Source organism: Peromyscus californicus, unplaced genomic scaffold, assembly GCF_007827085.1.
Source record: "Peromyscus californicus insignis strain IS unplaced genomic scaffold, ASM782708v3 Scaffold_9__1_contigs__length_137607984, whole genome shotgun sequence".
In the NCBI taxonomy this organism is placed as follows: Eukaryota; Metazoa; Chordata; class Mammalia; order Rodentia; family Cricetidae; genus Peromyscus; species Peromyscus californicus.
In genome coordinates, this window is record NW_026294617.1 from 107,896,421 (window position 1) to 107,904,649 (window position 8,229).

Below are 8,229 nucleotides of genomic sequence, written 5' to 3' on the forward strand. Positions count from 1 at the left end.
GCTGTAATCTGCATCTGTCTCTTCAGGTGCTGCCCTGCCCAGAAATGGTCCTCTCTGGAGGCGCTCCTTCATGTCCAGGGTGACGAGGGAGTCAGCGCTTCCTAACTCCACACTGGCTTCCTGACCAGCTGACAAGTAGCCCTGCCTGCCTGGACTCCCCACAAGCGCTCATTATATTCGCGTTCACCCCTGCTTTTCTAAATCTAGGAAACAGAGACACCTTCCCTTGCCCTCCAGGCAAACTGGATGGACACCTCAGTCACTTGGGACACAGCCGCTTCTCATAGCCGCCCCCCCCCCCCCGCCCCTTTCTGCAAATACACAGTGCTTATCCATCCCATCACCACACTTCGATGTCCTTGTAACTCCTAAGTCTCAGATCCACCCCTTCTCTCCATCTCCCCACCCCCTCCCATACACACACTGACTCAGTCTAGACTACACTCAAACCTCTCCTGTACTTTCCTAACAGACCTCCTGCGACTAATAACCCCTTTCCCTTCTCTTCATACTCTCTCATCTTGAGGGTAATGTTTCAAAAGAAAGTAAAAAGAAAACTAAAAAGGTGTGCCACGTGCGATTTCTCATGAAGAACATTGCCTTTTAGAGGACCCTACAGCGTTGCAACTTCAGAGCCCAGGGAGATGGGTCAACAGATAAGGATACTTGCCGCCACGCCTGACAACCTGAGTTCAATCCCCGGAACCCTCATGGTGGAAGGAGAGAGCCAATTCCAAAAAGTTGTCCTCTGACCTGCGCGCGCATGCGCGCGCGCGCGCGCACACACACACACACACACCATGACATGCACATACACATGCTAAATAAACAAAAGTTATAAATGATCTGTAGTTTTGATACTGTTCCTCAGTATAACCCAAGAGCATGCGTTAACATAACTTTATGGAGACAGCTCTGCAGGGAACCTGAACTGTACTCCCCCCATCCCTTGCTTTAAACCCCCAGGAGTCGCCCCTCTTGATGCAGACCCTTTGCTGTAGAGCCCGCGTGATCACACATGACGAGCTTTATATAACATCCTGTCCTGCAGGCCAGGAACACTTACCCAAAAGTTTTCCCATGGCAAACTACTCAACAAATCTTCCACTGCTTTTGAGTCTGAAATAGTCCCTATTCCCATGCCCATGATCCAGCTGAAGAACACATGCTGTTCTTCCAAGACATGTGCATCAGCTTACTAAACGTGCCTTCCTGCCAAGATGAGCTACTCCTGCGCCCCGGCCACGTCTTGTGCTTATCACTACTTAGCACGTGGCAAGTTTTTAGTAACTACATGTTTGTCTCCTCCGCTGGACAGTGAAGGGGAAAACATGAACCCAAATCAATGAACGAATAACAAGGTTCAAAGTAACAAAAGTCACTTGATCCTATGAAGTTAATGTGCATAATAGTTAATCCACGTGGCTAATTCAGAGCATGCCTGGATGTGGCTCCTAAAACTAAAGGAAGATGTGTTATGACTGTTTCTAAGTCCAAGTACAAGCTGGGGGTAATATCACCAACTTGGTGTACTGTCACCTACTAAGAAGCCAGAGAGAAGTATAAGTTTGCAGTTAAAGGAAGGGGGTTGAATTCTCTACCGACTGGACTGCGTCCTCAGCCCTTATTCTCTTTAGAACCAAATCCCTGCACGCCCATTACTTTAGTAGTGTTTGCAGTGACGAAAAGGTCTTACTCCAAATCCAGAAAGAGAAGCTCCGTCCTTGAAGGCCCAGGGCATCATGTATCAGGAGCATGGGGTGGTTGCTGAGTGACTTAGAGCAGGCCATTGAGGCTTAGAACAAATTGGTTCTGGTGCAAGTATCTATCTCTGTTCAGTGTGCGAGGGGTTACCACCCCACAAACACCACAGGCTGGGCATTCTAATCACCCTTCTCCCCATTGATTCTAGACTGACTCTAGTGCTCAAATGTTGGCATCCATCAGAATCACTGGAGACCTTGTGAAAATGGCTTAGTTTCTGACCCAGTAGGTCCTAAGTGGTGGTGATGAACTTGATCCAAGGCCTACCCTCGGAAGAACTGTTAGTCTGTTCTAGTTTGTGTCTTTAATGACCTTAGTAGCTTGAAGTGTCCTAAGGCAAAGATGGTAGATTTCCTTTACTGAGAACCCTTCCAGATGTTTTCTTGCCTTATCAGTGTTTTATCCTCTGAGAGCATTCTTTCGCAACTCCCTCAGGTAGAAGCTGCTCACACTCACACTGCATCTACATTCTCCAGGGAAGGAAAGCTGGTTGTCTGCCTTGCTCCTTATTTCCTCATTTACACACAACTATCCATTCACAGACACAAAGACTTCGCTAAAGCAGATTCATCAACCAACAGAAGCAGAGGCCATATGATCCCCTCACCTCCCCAAAGCCACACTTCTGAACCACGCTGCTATAGAAACCAGGCCTTCAGCACCTGAACCAGCAGCTGAAGACACTTCAGCTCCAAACTGTAACAAACACACTCCTTCCAGTTCTGAGACTGTGCAATTCCATCCATGACAGGTGACAATGAGAAATAATAGCAACTTGTTTCCCTAACAGTCATATTTTAAAAATAATTTTCTATCAGTTTTGTCTATGACCTTATTATATCTGGACGGTGTGAATAACAGAGTGTCAGTATTTTTATTTGAGAAAAGAATCCAGAGAGGAGTAACAAACCCAGGGTGACGTGACTCAGTAGCAGACAGTACAACCAGAACTTTCCAAGTCTGAAAACATGATCCCAGCCCTGTGAATGACAGCTGTGCTAATGTGGATTTTCTGTGAGATGTTCAGGCAAGAAAATTTCTGAATTCTCATCATTTTCTTTTAAGTTAAGCTTTCCTTTCCCTTTTTCATATTATTTATAAATTACTTCTAGAATGCTCTCAAATGGTATTTGCAAAGTTTCTTGTCATCCAGCAGACTGTAATATCAAATCTAATCACTGAAATCCAATGGGCTGAGTTTGAATCTCTGTTCAGCCACTTACTAAGACAATGTATCTGACCTTGATGAGTTCTAATTTTTAAATTTACAGAATGAGAACGAAGAATTACCGTATTCAAGGTGGCATGTAAACACAGATACCAGTAAGTTAGCTCCAATACGTGCTTAATGCAGAAGAGGATCACAGCACGAGCTCTCCACTCTCCTCTCTTTCCCTCTCCCCTTAAGACAGGGTCGCAGATATCCCAGGCTGGCCTTGAACTTGCTATATAGTCAAGGATGACCTTGAATTTCTGATCCTACTGCCACCATCTCTCAGTGTTGGGGCTACAGGAACTGCACTACCACACCTGGTTTGTAAGGTGCTGGGGAATTGAACCCAGACTTTCACACATTCTAGGCAAGCCCTCTACCAGCTGAGCTACAGCCTCAGCTCCTATTGCTATCTTTAAAATAAAACATAGCCTTCCTAGAGTTTCTGCAGTGACCCAACGTCCTATTCCGTGTTGAGAAAGAGAACCATCCATCATTAAAAGCTAAATGCTGTTCCTTGCATCTCACTGAGTATATCACTACTCCAAGGGTGTCCGAGCACAGTGTGTAAATGAGCTTAAGCACGACCAGTGACACACAACCTCATGAGCAAGCAAGTTTGCTTCTGATAGCTTGAATTCAAAAGTAATGTCGCCACCTCCCAAGACACTTGACAAGCTTCATTGTATAAAACTGGTAAGCCACTGATAGGGGAAAGAGAGGCCTCCCAGGGACCAGAGATTCAGGGGAAAGCCATCGAAGACAGCTGTGCTGAGAACCACTGGAAGGCTGCCTCCTGCTGCATTTTGCCTCATGTTTGCACAGCTAGAGCCAAGCTCCAATCCCGGAGTTTACTCCAGCAATCACACATGCTGGAACGCTTTCGGAACTCCCAGTTTCATAGTGCCAGCATGATGATATGCTGCACATTGTAATATCAGCAAAGACTAAGATTCTTAACACTTAGAGATCATGAGCTTTTCTTGACTTGGTTGCTTATTGATCAAGAGAACAGAATTTTGTCAGCATGCAATGCAGGTCAACTCCTAAATTGTTTTCACAGAGGACTGCGAGCGAGCGAGCGAGACTCTCCGTAACTTCCTAGCAATCTACTGTATGGTTGACATACATAAATGCATGTGCAATTTGATTAAAGCAGAGCTAGCAGGGCTACGCAATCATTAAGTAACTTACGGGCACTACACCACACCCACTACCCACAAAGGTAGTGCCTTGGGTTCATATGCATCCAGCTTGTTTTCTCTAATACTGTTGAAAGATTCCTAATGAACCAAGAAAACCTGCTTGTTCTTTGAGGCTGGTGGTGTGAATTTAAGTGATCCAGCAAATCACTTAGCTCTATACAGCAAATTACTCTATACAGCAAATTACTTAGCTCTACACAGCAAATCACTTAGCTCTATACAGTGTAGCTACTGTATGACCGAACGCTCCCTAGTCAGTGCAGTTAATAGTCAGTGAAGGTTGCTGCCACACTCTGTACAAATATGATATAAAGGAATTCTTGCAGGGTTAGGAAGATGACTCCATGGTTAAGAACACTTGCTTCTCTTGCAGAAGGCCAGGTTTGGTTTGCAGTACCTCCAAGGGGAACTTAGAGTTGAAAGACAGACCAGGATGTGGGTGTGGCTTAAGGATAGAGCACTGGCCTAATGAGAGATTTTGGACTGCACCTACACACACACACACACACACACACACACACGCACACGCACACGCACACGCACACGCACACACACACAAACAACTTTTAAATGTGAATATCTATGGAAATATATACACTCTTAAATATTAAGTGAAAAAATATAGATATGTAAATACTCTGTGGGAGAAGACACATAGACACAGACCTTTGTGCCTTGGGACAGCAAGAACCACTCTTGTGGTATAGAAACATGTAATCAGCATTCTAAACTATGCACAGAGAGCTAGTCCTGCTGGTGTACACCTGCAATCCCAGATCTTTGGAGGTGGAAGCAGGAAGATCAAGAGTTCAAAGCAATCCTCAGGTACATAATGAGTTCTGAGCCAGCCTTCACTAAATGAGATCCTGTTTGGTGTGTGTGTGTGTGTGTGTGTGTGTGTGTGTGTGTGTGTGTGTGTGTGTGTGTAAGAAAGAAAAAATGGAGACAACTCATTACATAATCAAGGTGTGATTTTTTTATATTTACTATGCTCTTATGGTATCTCAAATGATCAAAAACATTCCTCTCAGGCATGCCCAGCTGCTTGGGTTTTAGTTGTTGCTAGAAATATTCAAGTTAACAGCCAAGATTAGCATTACGAACGTCTTTGAGGAAGGAGAAACCACAATTTAATAACAAGAAGGAAAAAGAAGAGTAGAATGTAGGTGTGGTACTTTGGTAGAGAATGGCCCCCAGAGGTCATATATTTGAATACTTGGAACAGTTTGGGAATGATAAGGAGGTATGGCCTTGGTGAAGGGGGTGTGTTACTTGGGCCAGTGTTTGGGTTTCAAAAGGCCAAGCCATTCCCAGTTAGTTCCCTGCCTCCTGCTTGTAGACTGAGGTATAAACTCTCAGCTACTGCTCCAGCACCATGCCTGCCTGCCTGCTGCCATGCTCCTCACCATGATGATCATGGACTCTGACCTTCTGGAACCATGAGCCCCAAATTAAATGCTTTCTTTTATAAGTCACTTTGGTCAAGGTGGCATGGGCTCTTGTCACAGTAATTTAAAAGTAACTAAGGGACACTACAAGAATCACCTTGGGATGTTTAATTTCCTGACCCCCCAAACCATGAGACCTAGCCAACTGCTATGAAGCTTGGAGTAAGAATCTAGGAATTACACCAACACTTGAAAAGCAAAAGACTTAGCTGATGATGTGTCTTTCCACAAAGCTGGGCTTTGACAGCTAAGGGTGTATAGTATAAGTCAGTGGTAGTAGCGTGACTGTCTGGTATTTGTGAAACCCTAGATTTGACCTCCCATGCTGCAAAAAAAACTAAGATGGAGATTCATAATAAAGGAAATTATATACTCACTTGAATTAAGGAGCAATTTTATGTAGCTGATCTATGAATTTACTTCAGAAGGTATTGAGGTTTGCATGCCAATTAACCAGAACAGATAAGTAGACAACTCACTTTAAATTGTAGTCACCAAGACAGTTATTAAATGATGAAAATATCCCCATGAAAATCCAGCTGGGAGTCTCAGCCCACTCTTGAACCATTTACCTCATGGAGAGAAATACATTAAAATTTGGGTTTCTTCTACATAGGAAGAAATACATGAAAAGTTTTTTCCTCTCTAAGACTTTGCACATAAATTAATTTTAAGTGAAAAGATCATATAAAATATAAAAAGTCAAATATATAATTAAAATATTTTTATATTAATTTTAGGTATTTCACCTAGACTTTAATTTTTCAATGAGTTTATTATCTTGTTTTCCAAATTTATGATTAAATTAATAAATTAGAAATGAATAAATTGATGTATCCACAATGAACTGAAAATCTGTGCAGCTCAAAATTTTTAGAGACTTGGGCTGGGCATGTAGCTCAGTGATGGAGTGCAGGCTTAGAGTATGAGACCCTGGGTTTGAGCGCCAAGAACCTTCTCTTCCTCACAAAAAATAAAAAACAAAAACCCAGCGTCTCATTAATAACTAACAAGAATACTTCTTTATTCTTAAAGAGTCAACACCATAGGAAAAGGATGAAAACACCTTTATGAAAAATGAAAATAGGTATTTGATACATGAGGAAAATGGGGTGAACTTTATTCCCCCTTCAAGTAAAATTCCCAATCCAATGTTTGAGATTTTTAAAGTAGACATACGCATGAAATTTCCCCCACAGGCTCCTGTGTTTGAATGTTGGTTTCCCATGCTGGTGGCACTATCTTGAGAAATTCTGGAAACTTTAGGAGATGGGATCTAGGTCACTGAGGTCACACCCTGAGGGTATCTTGTCTGTGCCCCTTACTCTTTTGTCTGTAGCCAAGAAGAAAAGAGGCCCCTTCCACCACACACTCCTGCCACAGTGACCCTCTGCCCAAGAGCATGGGGCCAGGCAACCACAGGCGGAGCCCTGAAACAGCGGACCAAAGAAGTACTTCCTTAAGTTGCACTATTATACAATTATACCATTTTGGTTATGGTGATTTTTTTCAGAAACACTAATTAATACAATATTCTCTTAACCATGAAACTGAAAGCACCTCATAATTGTTCTATTTGAGCTTAGTATTATCTCAGTACCCTTCTGCGCTAACTATAAATCTCACACTAGAAACATCATAGTTCGATTTTGAGTTGTAAAAGGGTATACTTGGACTTACCATAAACACTATACCTAATCAATAAAATTTATTTCAATTTACTACATAATTTTGAAAGAATAAATTTTTTTCATTATTATTTTATTTATTTATTTGTTTGTTTGTTTGTTTCAAGACAGGGTTTCTCTGTGTTGTTTTGGTGCCTGTCCTGGATCTCGTTCTGTAGCCCAGGCTGGCCTCGAACTCACAGAGATCCGCCTGGCTCTGCCTCCCGAGTGCTGGGATTAAAGGTGTGCACCACCACCACCCAGCTTAGGAATAAATTTTTTTAAAGCATGGTACATTGGATGGGTGCATGCGAACACTGCATGCTTGTGTGTGTGCACCTGTGTATGCATACATGTAGAGGCTAGCAGTCAACCTTGGGTGTCATTCTCCTGTTCACCATCCACACTGATCTTTGAGACAGGGGCTCTTACTGGTTGGAACTTGCTAGTCTGGTTAAGGGGCTGGCCAGTGAGCCCAGGGATTCCCTGGACTCCTCCTCCCCAGTGCTGGGATTCCGAGCACACACTGCCACGCCTGGCATTTTTACGTAGGTTCTAGGATCAAACTCCAACTGCATGCCTTCACAGCCAGCTGTACTGACTAAGCTAGCTCCCGTCCAGCCCAAAAGTGCATTTTTGTGGACATCTCACCAATAGAGGGCAGACCCTGAATACCTTGAAGAGCTGGGCATTCATGAAAGCCTTTGAGCCCAAGTTTCTAAGCGTACACATAATAAATAATAAAGATTAGAGTTGGGACATCTTCAAGTTCTTCTGCTAAAGTTAGTGACCTTGAGTCTAACTCACTTGAAATGTATCTCCTCTACATATACATCTTGTCTTATAAAAGGTATCCACTGTTTTTAAAGGAATACATTTTTTAAATGTTTCTACTACCAGGTACAAATAAAACAAGATTAGAATATAGCCTA